At 44.3% G+C, this 15,966-nt stretch overlaps 1 long non-coding RNA gene across 1 annotated transcript; it reads right to left on the bottom strand.

Annotated features, from left to right (window-relative positions):
- Positions 1-693: 693 nt before the first annotated feature.
- On the bottom strand, positions 694-2,074 carry LOC120298520. The gene is made up of 3 exons (XR_005554106.1): positions 1,960-2,074; positions 1,613-1,727; positions 694-1,053 (listed from the first exon to the last, which is right to left on the bottom strand). It is a non-coding gene; the product is annotated as an uncharacterized LOC120298520 (long non-coding RNA).
- Positions 2,075-15,966: the final 13,892 nt, after the last annotated feature.

Below are 15,966 nucleotides of genomic sequence, written 5' to 3'. Positions count from 1 at the left end.
ATCACATCCAGTCCTTTGCACTTGCACCAAGACAGTCAAAAGCTCACGAAAGGGGCGAAGACGGAAGCTGCTCCTGCAATTTCCTCCCTCCCTTCCTTCTTTCCTCCCACTGCCATTCCTTTAGTGACCCCTCAAAGTCACAACACTGAAAAAAGTGACTTATGGTCATTTTTCACACTTACAATTGTTGCAGCATCCCCATTGTCACTTGATCAAACTTCGGAGGCTTAGCAGTTCCAGTATCCTGGGATCATGTGATCCCCTTTGGCGACCTTCTGGCAAGCAAAATCTGCAACCACACAGTGATTCACTTAACAGCTGAAGCAAAAAAGGTCGTAAAATAGAGCAAAACTCATTTGCTTAGCAATGCAAATTTTGGGCTCAGTTGTGCTGTAAGTCAAGGACTATCCGTATTATTGAACTTCATAGAGACCCCCCCCCCCCATCCAGGGGACGGATCCTGTTTGGCTCTTAGTCACAGCAGTCGAATTGTGCTGCCATTGTGGAAACATTATCAATCCCCCCAAAAGTCTCATTTCCAATGTGGGGAGAATGGGAATGGCTGCAAAAAATGTGGAAATAATATTTACAGAAAGCTCTGCAGGTATTCTTTCTTTTATTTGTCATTTCCAGGAGAAGAAATATAATAAAAAAAAATGAAGCTCCCAACTTTATTCATAAAGATTTGCTAGCTAAAAAGTTTATTTTGTGAGAAGATACAGAAGTGCAATTTATTGTAATTTATCTAATGGATACATAAATAATGATTTGCAGCAAGGACAATCTCACTCTTGGTGTTTGAAAATCTGTGATATTGATTAGAAATTGATGCGACAAACTTTGAAAGGAGAAACATAACAATCATTTCAAGGAGGAGGATGGGGGGGTGAAATTCTGCTGGTCCTGATGCCTCCCAGCACCCTTTGAACCGTTCCCTTCTCCTTCACGGCTGGGAAGAGGCTGCTGGGCTGGAAGCAACGAGAGGAGGAGGAGGGGAGGTGGGCAAAATGGTGGTGGGGTCCTTGGTGAAGACCCTGAAGGAAGACCAAGAGCCTGTGGGGAGAATTCATAAATCTTACAACTGTGTTAGAAATATTGTACAGGGAATCAACTGACCCGGGTCTCCACAAAGTTCTGATTAACAGCCTCCAAACTCCTTTAAACTTACACAAACATAAAAATTAATTAAATACTTATTTCAAGTGGTAAACACACACAAGCAAGCACACAAAACTCAATTAACAAAATGTAATCATAATTACAGTTCAAACAAAGAGACTCAATCCACATTACTTGATTTAATCCACCCCTTCTCTGAGGTCGGCACGTACACACACTCACAGCCCTCAAGGGTCACCCTAGAATCAGCACACACACACTTGCACTCCCAGGAGAAGCCCCCCTGCAAAAGAATCGCTCTGCACCCCGTTTCTCTGCAAACCCCCTTTCTTGGGGGAATAAATAATTCTCCTTTCCTCACTGTTGCCAATTGTTCTTCTGACACATCAGATCTTTATATATATACACACACATTCTTTTTTTCTCTTACATACCAAAATTAAATATAAAATTCTGGAAGAGAAATTCAGGGTTGCTATCTAGAAGTTCTTACCTGCTCTGTCTTTCTTCAAACTCTTTTTCTGCAGTTGGTCCTTTTTCACCAAACGCTCCTTGTTCTTCAATTAGAGCTCGTCTTTTTCCGACAGCAGCCTTGAGATTTCTGTTGTCTTCCCAAAAATTATGAAGAAGAGAGAAAAATAAGCCCCCTTAGTTTTTTTACTCACATCGCCATGTGTCACTGCAGCCTTAATTATTTTTATAGTCCATTATATTTTGTTTTTTCCTAATCACATTTAGATATCTAAAAAGGTATCTTGTTTATGTCTGGCCTCAGGGCTCCAATCAATCCATTTGAATCTGAAAGAAAAAAGTCAGGATTGCTATCTAAATATTTCTCACCTTTTAAATTCTTCTTTAATATCGTTATTTCCTCTCAGGACTTCCGCCTTCTCCCCATCTTATTTTTGAACCCTGAAACTCAGATCTTGATTCTGCTTGACTTTCTATAAATGATGAAGAACAGAGCAGGAAATTTCATGAAATGTAAATTACGCCCTGCCTCTTCTTGATGTGTCGTAAGATCTTTTGAATGCCTGAGAATTTGGCAGTTGTGGCAAGGAGAGAGTTTAAAAACAATCAAAATCATAAGAATTAATAAAATATGCCACTAAGGACACTGAAAAGTTCAGCTTCTGTAAATACCTTCTGCCCCTATGAACTACTTCATTACCCTCATTATTTAGGTCCTTCTTGTCATACGCACATAAACAAAGACACCTCAGGTTTATCAAACCAGATTTATTTCCTCGGTCACTTTCCTGATGGGTAGCAAGGTGGCATCAAAGAATTATCAGTCGGAACTGAGATCAGATCAACTGAATATACTCCTTTTTCATAAATTTGCTGAATACTATTAAAATGGTAGTATTTAATTAAATAATTATTGAATTACTGAATTTGTGTAGCCACACATGTCAAATCAGTGACTTTGGGGGGCAAACAACTATAAAACAATAAAATGAATTGTGAATCAGTTATTTGCTTGATAATTTTCCTTCATTAAGAAGAATTTCTTCACGGTGATATATTTCATGGTCATGAGAGGAATTACGTAACTTTGTTTTCCATAAGATAATTTCTCTGTGATGTCAGCGGAGAGAAAGAGGCTGTTAGGCTAAACTTCCTTTTTAGGAAAAGAATCTGGGATATAGATATACAAATAAGTGCATATTTATATCCATATCAGTATTTCCATACACATGTGCAACCCCAATTAACTGCTGTAGATGCTCCACAGGGCAATAAAGGTTATTCATTCTGAGGTAGAAAATGATCATTTTAGTTAAATTGTTTAAGAAATGTAAAACACAGTGGTTCACACAAAACATGAACCATCTCAATTTTATTTCAATGTATTGGTATTAAACCTGGCTGAGGAATCTAGATAAGGTGGCAATGAAGAAGCCAACCAAGAATTAGATGAATTCATATATTTAGTGATAATTGCCATTATTTAATAGAAATTACATTTTTGCTGTCTTAAGCTTGTGGTAGAAACAGCTGCCCAAGAGATCTCGGGGGTCCTCTCTCCCACCATGAGTAAACCAGACTTCCTGGTCTGGGGAGAGAGAAGCTAAAGCGGGGACGCGGGCGTTTGGGGCAGCCCAGACTCTGCGCAAGAAGTCAGCCCACTCTCTGAATGTTTTGAGAAGACTGGAGATCTGTTGAGGTATATAATATATAGCTGCAGTCAGTATACAAGACATTAACAATGAAAACAAACACGACTCCTTTGGGTTAGTCTATTTTTATTTCCTCGCAGATTAAATCAAAGTCCCTCCTTAACATTCTAAACTGGGTAAGACGTCTTTTAAAGAAATGTGTGGCCCCTGCCCCAGTATTTTTGTTACTTGTCCTTGCTGAGGCATGTACCGGACGGGCATCCCCTTTTGTGGGGCACCTGCTCTGCCTTTGGGGAGAAGAAGCAGTGTCTGGACCTGGGCCAGCCATAGTGCCGTGTCCAGAGCCTTTCAGGTGCTGCCGCCAGGGATTAGACCTATCCGGCCGTATGGTACCTACTGCTAAAGTGATGGGAAGCCCCTTTCCCAACATCCTTCCTGTCTGTGACTATGAAGTCGCTTTCCCCCTCTTTACCTATCACATATGGCCACACCTGTGGGACAGCCACGTGTTCTGCTTCTTGTGCATGCACAAATTTGGCAGAAGAGCCCCAGTGTCGAGCTTGTGGTGGAAACAGCTGCCTGAGAGGTCTATCAGGTCCCCACTTCCCAGCACGAAGTCCTGAAGAATGGAGGCAAAAGGCAGGTCAGCCAAATTCAAATTCCCAGCATTTTCACCAGTTCCAATTAACGCTCAAGCATTTGCCAGGGAAAAAGAACTTCCTGGCAGATGCATGCTCCAATATAACAGCACACGAGCACCAACTCTAAACCGATGATGGTAGAGTCATAACTGGCAGCGCCAGTGACCACCAGAACCCAAGCCAAATTAAAACCACAGCTGGGCAGCCAAACCGGAATTGAATTCCAGAAAAGTTTGGAAACAGATGAATGGTTCCAGAAAAACAAAAATGTGTGCACAATGAGAGACGGGTTGCCTTGGGTAGGGGAAAAGTTATATATACCAACAACCCAAAGAGTCACATTCATGCAGCTTTCCCATGACACAAAATCAGCAGGGCATTTTGGATTTGTAAAAATTTTACACTTAATTCAATGGCAATTTTGGTGGCCATCCATAAAGGACATAGAAAGCTATGTAGCCAGCTGCCCAAAATGTGCTACTGCAAAGAGGTTGCAAGGGAAATCGCCAGGACTATTACAAACAGTGGCAGATCCCTCAGCCCTCTGGAGGGAAATAGCCATGGATTTTATAGTGGAATTGCCAGAAAGCAATGGGAATACTGTGGTCTGGATGGTCACGGATTTTTTTTCCAAACAGGTGCACTTTATCCCTTGCCAAAAGATTCCCACTGCAAAAGTCTTAGCAAAACTTTTCATCCAGCACATTTACAGATTGCATAGGGCACCCCAACGCATCATCTCTGATAGGGGAGTGCAATTTATGTCTGCATTTTGGAAGGAATTTTTATCCCTCTTAGAGACCACTCAGGGACTGACATCGAGCCATCGTCCACAAGGAAATGGTCAATCTGAAAAATTGAATTCAATACTTGAGCAATATTTAAATGTTTTATTAATTTTCAGCAAACAAATTGGACGGACCTACTCCCTTTTGCAGAAGTTGCTTACAATAGTGCAGTCCACTCCAGCACAGGTTACACTCCTTTCCAAATAGCCAACGGTCAAAGTTTCAACCCCATGCCAGAATTAACCCCAAACGAACTGGCGATCCCATCACTGAAAGAATGGATGGAACAATTACAAAACACCTGGCCAATAGTTAGAAAAGCACTAGGTGAAGCGAGGCAGGCATACAAAGCACAAGCCGATAAAAAAAGGGTTGAGCCTACACCATTCATTATAGGAGAAATGGTGTACTTATCTACAAAATACCTAAAGTCCCTACAACCCTGTAAAAAACTTGGACCAAAATATATAGGACCTTTTCCAATTAAAAGAATCATAAATCCAGTAACAGTAGAATTAGAATTACCCAAAAATCTCAGGCAAATACACCCAATTTTTCATTGCAGCTTGCTGAAAAGAGAGCGTCAGTCACCTTTACGGCCAAAAATCCCCCCCCCACCACCTCCAATCATGGTGCAGGGCGAGCAACACTTCGAAATAAAGGAAATCCTTGACTCTAGGAGATATCATGGAGCGACTCAGTACCTAGTTACATGGAAATACCTCCCTGCCTCATAAAAAGAGTGGGTCCATAAACGTCATGTCAGAGCTCCAAAGCTATTAAAGAAGTTTCACACAGAATATCCTAACAAGCCTGACTAATTTTTATACCTGTTTTGTTTTCTTTCAGGTGGATCTATCTTATTTTTGAGGGGGCCGGATGTCAGAATCCAATTATATTTCATCTCTAGTTATCGACTATGGAAAACCCCATTTCTGCCCTCTCTGGATTCTGTCGTACGATGAAGGAAAGGGGGGGTGAACAAAGGGGTTTTATGGCCCTCACTTCCTTTGGTACAGCTTCAAAAGGGACTGAATGTGGATACCACCAAAAGGACTAACCATAACAATGGAGTCATCAGCTTTCATCTACTCCTCTCTGAAGTCTCTTTTCCACCGACAGTGAGGAAAAAGGGGGTGGAAATGTAACGCCTGGGATTGTCACTGGACAGATGGTGGGGTGGGATGGGACTGCTGGGGGCCCCTTAAAACCTTGAACTGGAGGACTTGGGCCCCAGGTCCTGTCTAGAATGCCTGCAACCATTTTCTCTTAACAAAGATGCCTGTTGGAAGAAATATTCCAAGAGTTCTGTCTTCTTAAGATGCAAAGTGGGTTGGGTCCTTACATGGAAGCTAGGAGAAGACAAAGACACGTAAAATCTGCATACCCCACCCAAACCCTGGGAGTCACTAGCCCTAGCACCAGGGAAGCAGGGTATGTGATGGGATTAACCCACCAACAACAGGAATGCTAGAGAGGCACACTCAGGTCAGAATACATGACACAGGAAATACAAAGCCTGAAACAGGAACAGTAAACTACTTTAAACAAAAGGCTCAAGAGGGGTATAAAAACCTACTAGCCACATGTGCTCAACTCTTCCCCCCCCCCTTCTTTTCTACAAGAACTACCTTGCTGTCTGGCTCTTCAATAAACTGCAACCTTCTTTCTAAAACAGTCGCCATGTTGCTTATTTATCCCCAGCTTGAATGAACCAGGATGAAGATTTTAATCCATCAGTATCCTCCCCCCCCAAAAAAACTGACATAAATTTACGTGGGGGATAGTTGGGGATTCTGCTGAGAAAGTGGCTATCAAAGACAGAGAGAGAGAGGCTTGTCTCAGTGCCCCACACAAACGGTGGTGGTGCCTTTCTGTTGTGGATGATGTCCCCATGGTCTCACAAAACTTGCCTAATTCCTGGTTAAATGCATCTAATAACCAACAATATTTAGTTTTCGGTGACAACATCACCCATCATAACGATCTCCCAACAAACGCCCCCACTGAGGACACAGACCGGCTATACGAAGGCCAGACCGTTCTGATATTATTTTGTTTCTTTGTTGTATTCCCCATTTCCTCTTTCACTGGTTTATTCCCAGTTATTGCACACTTGTTTCTTCTGATGTAGGCCATATCCATTATGATTTAAGGTAGATACTTCTGGACTTTGGACACAAAGTTTAAAAACCTCAACCCGTGAATTTTACATAAAGCTTCCTGGATGAAGAAATTGGAATAGAAAAGAACTTCCTGATAGACAATATTTAGGTCATGTCAGGATTTTTAGTTGACTAGCCTATCATGCCTACTTTTACCTGGGACTTCTAGAAGATTATACACCAGATTGTTACAAAAAAGCAACCTTGGCATACTGTAATGTGCATTAATAGATAAATTGCATGGCTTAGCCATAAAGGTATATTATATCCAGCCTCGTTAACAGAAGGACTCCATGAATTAGGCTACTAAACTGTTAATTCTCTCTCTCTCTCTCTCTCTCTCTCTCTCTCTCTCCCTCTCTCCTCCCTTCTAGCACTGGCAATCTTACCTAATTGGGTCATGCAATGTCTGTGAGAGAACAACCAACTCAGAGAGCACCAAGGACCCCTCACTTCTAAATAAGCATGCTCACCTGGCTTCCCAGATCTGAACTGCCCAGACGGCCAGCATGCAAATTGTTCATCTGTTGACCCGAATTAGGAGACAGCATAGGAAGTATCAATTGTGAATATGTGCAGAGGGCCCTGCTGACTTTGGGACCTTGCAGAGTCATGGAGGCAGGTCATGAAAGGGCAGCAAGGAAAACAGCCCACGTCCTAACCCACCCGGGAACGTCCGAGGTCTTTAGGGAAACCCCCCAAAGGGAACATTTTTAGCTACTTCTGCTTTCTCCCTTCTTAGCTACAGTGTGCCAGACTTACGGGGCGAAATCTTGATCTTATGTGTGTCAGCTTTGCCGGGTGGATTGCTTATGTAATCAGAAGGAATAAATACACTGATTTCTTCTCATTCGGAGCTTCTCTCTTTTAGAGGAGCCCATTTTTGTTCAGCTGAATAAAAACGTAAAGCTTAAAGGCAATTTCTGGTTTCCTGTATTTTTTATCAAGCAAAACCTCAGAGCCTGCACAACACAACATTCCAAATTCTGGGACTGACCTGCTAATTCAATGCATGGACTACTATCTGAGACAAATGGCTGTCCAGTCTCTTCTTCAACACCTCCAGTGATGGAGCATCCATAACATCTGGTTTCTAACAATAAAAGTTCTCTTGAACCCTGGGCCACTTTCCTTGACCTCCAGAATGTTGAGGTGCACCACAACATCTGCTCACCTCTGAGAAGAAAGCCATCCCGATGGTCTTCACCTTTATATCAGAATGACATAGGTATGTGTTGGTCTGTCTAAACATCAGCTTGAGTTGTGCTGTAGAGAACGTGAACAAGGTCCTAAAAGATCAAGTACGGAGAGATCAGACAAGATCTGCTGGTTAGTGAGAAGAATCACCAAGGCAGAGAAATCATTATCTGAATCATCGATAAAGTGATTGAACGAATTACTCAATTTAGAGAATTTCTATGGCTGCCCACCCTCCACAGGTGTTTAACAACAGTTCATAAATAAAGAAAACCTCAAAACACAAATCCAAACCAAGTTAAAAATATCCAGGTGGATATATAATGTGGATAAAAACAAGCATGTGGTTATTTAAAATGCCTGTGGATATGGAATGGGCTACAGAAGTCTGGATCTTGCAACGTTTAGACAAACGAATGCAAATCACTGCAAAAGTTAGTGGCTGTCTGACCCCCCCCCTTTGATCCCCTTCTCTCTCTCTTCCTCTCTCCCCCCTTTCTCCCCCCTCCCTCTCCCTTTTTTCTCTCCCCTTCTCTCTCGCTCTTTCTCTCTCCCTCTGTCTCCCTCTCCCCATCTCCCCTCTCTCCTTATTCCCTCTTCCTCTCCCCCTCTCTTCCCTTGCCTCCTCTCCCCCTCTTCCTCTCCTCCCTCTGTTTCCTTCTCCCCCTCCCTATTTCTTCCTTCCTTTCCCCTTCTTCTCCCTCTCTCCCTCTCCCCTTGCCTCCCTCTCCCTGAACAATTCCTATTGGCTTTTGAAAGCCAATAGAATTAGACTCTATTCAAGAGAGTCTATTCTATTGGCTTTCAAAAGCCAATAGAATAAAAGGGAGTAGCACAGCTAAGGAAAAGGGGGAAAAAATGGCGGACTGCGTTGTTTGGCGACCCCCGTGAAATGGTCGTTCGACCCCCAATGGGGTCCCGACCCACAGGTTGAGAACCACTGTTCTAGAGTCTCAACCTCTTTTTTACATCGTGGTGACCAAAACTGGATGCAGTATTCCAAGTGTGGCCTTACCCAGGCCTTGTAAAGTGGTATTAATACTTCATGCGATCTTGATTCTCTCCCTCTGTTAATGCAGCCTAGCATTAATAAAGGGTTATTAGGGCTCAAGGTGGTTTGCTTACTTCCACGTTTCCTTGGTCTGCGTCACAAAGAAGCATTCTTAACTCCAGGAGAAATAAACATCAACAACAGAAGCCCCAAACACCTGGCCCAAAAAGAGCGGCAGCCACAAAGACCCACAGTTCAACCCTGAGCTACCAATATTTTCTTCTCTTTGTCTTAATTAATTTCTACACCAGCCATCTCAGCTAATTGACACAGGGCAGTTTAGAACAACAGAATAAAACATCAGTTCATTTGTGTTTAAAATTTTTTCTTTTAAATTTTAATTAAGCCTGTATTCAGCTCTGGGAAGGTTGGGGGAGGGTTGGGGTGGGTTGGGAGGGTTGGGGGAAGGGAACTTTTTTTTTTTGTAAAATTTTAAATATTTTCAATAAAAAAAACATTATAAACACATGAATAAAAACACAGATTAAAAGTATTTGAAACAAGACACGACGTTCAGGTGTTTGGCTTTGCTGGTTTCTAGCACGTATTTTCTTAAATCAAACTGTTCTTAGTTATTTCTGTAAGTCACCCAGAATCACCATGAGTGAGTTGAGCAACCATATAGGTTTTCTCAATAGATGAATGAATGAATGAATGGTTGAATAAATAAATAAATGAACAAATGGATGGATGGATGGAATGGATTGATAAATGAACCAATAAATGGATGGATGGATGGATGGATGGATGGATGGATGGATGGATGGATAAATGAACCAACAGATGGATGGATGGAGAAATAAATAATGAAAGGTTGGCTGGCTGGCTGAATGAATGAATAAATGAACCAACGAATGGATGGATGGATGGATAGATAGATGAACCAATGAATGGGTGGATGGATAAATAAATGAATCTGTCAGAATCCAATTATATTTCAATTATATTACAGCTGGCAGTAATGAAAAGGGGGTGGAAGTGTAATGCCTGAGACTGTCGCTGAAAGAGGGGGATGATTGGGTGGGGCTACTGGGGAACCTCTTAAAACCTTGAATGGGAGAGCTTGAACCCCAAGTCCTGTCTAGAACGCCTGCAACCATTTTCTCTTAATAAAGGATTCCTGTTGGAAGAATTATTCCAAGAGTTCTGTCTTCTTAAGATGCAAAGTGGGGTGGGTCCTTATAGTCCAATAGATGGCTGGATGGATGAAGGAACCAATGGTTGAATGAATGAACCAATGGATGGATGAATGAACCGATGGATGGACGGATGGATGGATGGATTAATGAATAAATGAAACAATGGATGGATGGATGGATGAATGGATGAATTGATGGATGGATGAATAGATGAATGAATGAATCAATGGATGGATGGATGGATGGGTGAACCAATGAATGGATGGATGGGTGAATTAATGAACAAATGAAACAATGAATGGATGGATGGATAAATGAATGAATAGATGGATGAATGAACCACTGGATGGATGGATGATGGATGGATGGATGGATGGATGGATGGACCAATGAATGGATGGATTGGTGGATTAATGAATAAATGAAACCATGGATGGATGAATGGGTGGATGGATGAATGAGCAACTGAATGGATGGATGGATACCAAAGCTGCTCTGCTTCTGGCAAGGAAGCCCGCAGATGCTTCAACTTTCAGGGGGGTCTTTTGGGGGGGTGCCTTACCACAAGTTGTGTACCAATTTCTGTCCCCCACTTTGCCCACTGCCTCTCTCGGACCAGGGCAAGCCTGCTCTTGTGCCTCTCACCAACTCTGAGGGGGAGGCCACTGGAGGTGACCCTTCTGCTCAGCCCTTCTCCCTTCCACCAGCCCTGCCCCATGTCTAGACAAAAGGAAAACAGAGTCACTGGCTAATGGTTTACCGCAATTGACATGGTCGATTGGCTGTTTCGCCTGCCGTTGGTTTCCGAAATGGGGTCTTCGTCCTTTTCAGGAGGGGTCTCATCATCTTCCTATTAGCATAGGGGTCTGCAACCAGTGCCCTCCATATCTCTCTTGCACTTCTGCAGAGGTGGAAGAAATAGATTTGGACCAATCAGATTCTTTCCCCCTTTCAGAAGAGACTGTCAGTCCAGAGGTGAAAAAGCTCCAATGGATTAGAGAACTGATGGAGCTTGCGGTGATGGCCAAACTAACAGCTTTAATCCAAGAAAAGAAATATACAGGTCGTTATCCCAAAGATGCTTTTTCACGAGGCAACGGGACTTTTTTGCTTCTTTGTTTTTTCCTTTGAAGACGTTTCGCTTCTCAGCCAAGAAGCTTCTTCAGCTCTGACTGGATGGTGGGCAATGAAAGGACTTCTCTTCCTTGCAGGCAGCTGGTCGTTTGCATTCTTTCTGCGGGTCGTTCAAGCTACCTGGAAGCTTATCTGCGTCTTCAGGGTCACCATCTTCAGTCTTACACAACAAGACAAAAATCTCTCCTGGACGTCTAGAATGAATGAAACCCTTCCGTTCCCCTTCAGTCAGAGCCGAAGAAGCTTCTGGGATGAGAAGCGAAACGTCTTCAAAGAAAACAGAAAAAGAAGAAAGTCCAGGTGCCTGGTGAAAAAGCACCTTTGGGATAAGGAGGACCTGGATGAGTGGGAATCTCCGTGGACAGTTATGCAGGTAGTTCTGGACTTACAACAGTTCATTTAGTGGCCGTTTGAAGTTACAACGGCATTGAAAAAAGGGACTTATGACCAGTTTTCACCAGTTTTAAATGCCGAGTACCACTACAGGTCACAGCCCAGCCGAGCTGAGATGGGGTCGTCGACTAATGACAAAGTTGGACCGTCTCCATCCTGACAGAGCAGCTACAGAAACGTCACAACCGAAGCCTCCAAGGAATTTATGTTTGGGTGAGCCTGTTTTTGGGCAAGAAACTATGGGAAGGGAGCACCTTGGGTGGTTGCTATTGTGACAAAGGTGCAAGGGCCACTATCCTACGAGGTGGCCTTGTGTGACAGTCGTGTGGTCCAACACCACATTGATCAGTTGCGGCGGCGGCTGGCAAGGCAGAGTCTTCGTGCAGAGGACGAGAGAACTATAGACTTGCATAGGAAAGTGGACATTCCCAAATAGGCCAGACCCACAGAGACTGTACGAGTTGATCCAGAATCAACGCAGAAAACGAACCATGTTTTCCGGCAAGTGACGCAAGCGAAAACAGCGGTACAAGTTTATTCGGTTTGGCCGAATGCAGCCGGACCCGTCTACCTGGCACAGACAGACTTAGCGGCACGGGTCTACTGGGTATGGCTAAATGGCAAGTTCATCGGGAGCCCCAAACAGTTTTGGAGCGCTCCAAAAGAACCCGTAATCCACCAGCATACTTAAATGATTATGTACACAAAATGTACTGGGGGTTGACTTGTCCAAGGGAACGGGGTGTATTGATAGTGAACATTAATGTGTTTGGGTAAATGTGTCTCCAACTGTTTTGGAGGGAAACTGAAGTTTATATTTGAGGGGATAACCAGCTCTAAATCTGACCGTCACCGGTTGAGTTCAGTTCTGTTATTCTTGCAATAATACATACTGCATTAGATCGGTCTGGTCAATGCCTTCAAGAAGTCACTAGGTAACAAACTGCATCTAAAAACCAACAATATTTCATTTTTGGTGACAACATCACCCATCATAACGATCTCCCAACAAGCCCCCTCTGAGGACACGGACTGGCTATACGAAGGCCAGACTGTTCTGATATTATTTTGTTTCTTTGTTGTATTCCCCTTTTCCTCTGATTTCACTAGTTTATTCCCATATATAAAATTGTCTGATTGCACACTTGTTCCTTCTGATGTAGGCCATATCAATTATGATTTAAGGTAGATACTTCTGGACTTTGGACACAAAGTTTAAAAACCTCAACCCGTGAATTTTATATAAAGCTTCCTGGATGAAGAAATTGGAATAGAAAAGAACAATAGAGGTTAAAAGAACATTAAAAGTTAAAAACAGGTCAGTTTCCCCCTCTTTCATTCCTACCTGTCCCCCCCACAAGCCACAGCACATGGGGCAGCTGTCCCACGGGGGCTCCACATCAAGAGGGCTCGTTCACCCACACAAATCATCCATCATTCCAGTGGATGGAAACTAATTAAGGAGAGAACAACCTAGAACTAAGGAGGAATTTCATAACACTGAGAACAATTAACCAGTGGAACAACTTGCCTCTAGAAGTTCTGAATGCTCCAACACTTTTTAAGAAGAGATTGGACAACCACTTGTCTGAAATGGTATAGGGCAGTGATGGGAAACCTTTTAGTGACCGAGTGCCCAAACCGCAACCCAAAACCCACTTATCTGTCGCAAAGTGCCAGGCTGCATCAGCATTGTGGTACCCTCGGGGGGGGGCAGGGGGCATGGCATGGCCCCCTCATGGTCACAGCAGACTGGGTGAGCATGGCCAGGGGGGCGCAGTCGCTTCGATGTTGCTCATGATGGGGGACCCCTGTGGGTGCTGGGCAGGATTGGGGGCGATCCAGGGGGTCTCTGGTGGATGGGGCAGTGGGCAGAAGACTTATCCTGCAGGGCAACGCAAGGAAGGCAAGGCAGGGGCTGGGAAGGCCACTGCCTGACACCATCAGCAGCTGCTACTGGAGGGCCAGCCCGTATTCACAGCGGGCTACACAGCTCCTGCTGCCGGATGCTCTCAGCCCCCGTGCGCTCACCGTCTCCTGTGTGAGCACCGTGGGGGCTGCCAGGCTGGGTGGGGCCAGGGCAGTGGGAGCCAGTCCCTCTCCATCTCCAGGGCATCCAGGGGGGCCAACACCGCTTGCTCGCCCACTTCCTGCCCCTTCGCTTCCAAATGCCACATGCTTGCTTGCTCGCTCACTCAGTGCCCCGTCATTTCCAAATGCTGCTTGCTCGTAACTTCCTGCCCAGTCGCTTCCAAACGCCACATGCTCGCTACTCTGGTGAACTCTGCTGGGGAAACAGCGCGCATGCCCACAGAGAGGGCTCTGAGTGCTGCCTCTGGCACAGGTGCCATAGGTTCGCCACCACTGATATAGGGTTTCCTGTCTGAGCAGGGGGTTGGGCTAGAAGACCTCCAAGATCCCTAACAACTCTGTTATTCTGTCATTCCTAGGTTCATAGGCCTGGAAGGGACCTTGGAGGTCTTCTAGTCCAACCCCCTGCCCAAAGCCAAAGAGGTCACCTCCCCATCACGGATGACTCACAGACCCTCACTCGACACACCCACACCTGAAGCCCTTCCAAGCAGAACACCGACATCCCACAAACCCAGCCTGGTAATGAAACCTTCGGAAACCAAGCAGAAGCTCAGAGGACGAACCTCCACCCTCGTCCTCCACCCCAGCTACAGATATTCTCCACTATCACGAATGATTGAGAATCTCCGTAGACCGTAAGAAAACAGGAGTCGTCATCTCCTTGAGGTTCTTACTGATCGCACTCCGGGGAGCGTTCCAGGAGAAAGTCCAACACTTCTTTCACCCATTTAGAGGCCAGGTGACACACGGACTTCAGGGTGTTTTGTTTTGTGGCCGGTTCAATGATGTTGGGGAGATGGTGGTAAATTTCCCTGAGGATCGTGGGTACCTACGGCAAAACAGAGATCAGAGGAATGAGATCCAGTGTCGGTCTCCACTGGAGATGCAGTGGAGTTGATCACTCCCACCCATTGGGGAAAAAAATTGGCCCACACAGTGTCAAAGTTTGCCTTACATTTTGGAAAAAAACATCTGGTTTATCAAGCCCCATGTGATATGGACAACACTGAACCGAATTTGCACTGGCCACAGTAGATGCGCGGAGGCCCTCTATAAATGGGACAAAATATCATCACAGAATTGTGACTGTGGGCCCAAAAAAAACCTCTATCCAACTGGCTCTCTAAATAAACTTTTCATGAAAACAATATGGCTATTTTTTTTGCCCTTACCTTCTTCTGGAAGGTTTACCCAACTTTATACCCTTAAGATTACCTGGTGGTCTCCCATCCAGCCCTAACTTTCTTAAAGCCAGCCAAAGTGTTGTCATCACCAAGAGGGCCTCAGAGCACAAGGTCTCATCCATTCTCATCCTTCTTTTCTACAAAATCTCCTATATCCCTTTTGCTCCAAACCCTCCATTTCTTACTTCCTCCATGTCCATACAACATTCCTCCAGGAAGGAGAGGAGTAGTACTACCGCAGCCTGGCAAATGGTCTTCTCCTCATGTGTGAGAGCCTCAGTGATTTTCAATGTCATCAATGTGATGTTTATGGGGGAGAGATGCTCACCAAAGGCCTATCGGAGAGAAGAAAAGGAGACCACACAGAGATGAATCAGGGTTTTTGACTTTCTTGTCTCTACAAGGGGCGGGGTGTTCAAATACTTTGACCCAGATTTGGGAAAAGGACATTGTACAGAGAGGCAGGGCTTATTCCATGTTGTCAATCACGTTCACTGATATTAGGGTGTGGGTAAAAAGAAGCCAACATGGCAGCTTCAATTGCCTCTTCCAGCCATTACAATAGAATAGCAGAGTTGGAAGGGACCTTGGAGGTCTTCTAGTCCAACCCTCTGCTCAGGCAGGAAACCCTACATGATTTCAGACAAATGCTTGTCCAATCTCTTCTTAAAAACCTCCAGTGTTGGAGCATTTACAACTTCTGGAGGCAGGTTGTTCCACTGATTAATTGTTCTAACTGTCAGGAAATTTCTCCTTATTTCTAGGTTGCTTCTCTCCTGGATTAGTTTCCATCCATTGCTTCTTGTCCTGCCTTCAGGCGCTTTGGAGAATAGCTTGACTCCCTCTACTTTGTGGCAGCCCCTGAGATACTGGAACACTGCTATCCTGTCACCCCTCGTCCTTCTCTTCATTAAACTAGACATACCCAATTTCTGCAA

The sequence above is a fragment of the Crotalus tigris genome, unplaced genomic scaffold (assembly GCF_016545835.1).
Source record: "Crotalus tigris isolate CLP2741 ecotype Arizona unplaced genomic scaffold, ASM1654583v1 scf7180000023956.32016, whole genome shotgun sequence".
In the NCBI taxonomy this organism is placed as follows: domain Eukaryota; kingdom Metazoa; phylum Chordata; class Lepidosauria; order Squamata; family Viperidae; genus Crotalus; species Crotalus tigris.
Note: the sequence above shows the minus strand (reverse complement) of the source record. Positions and strands in the feature narration are given on the sequence as shown.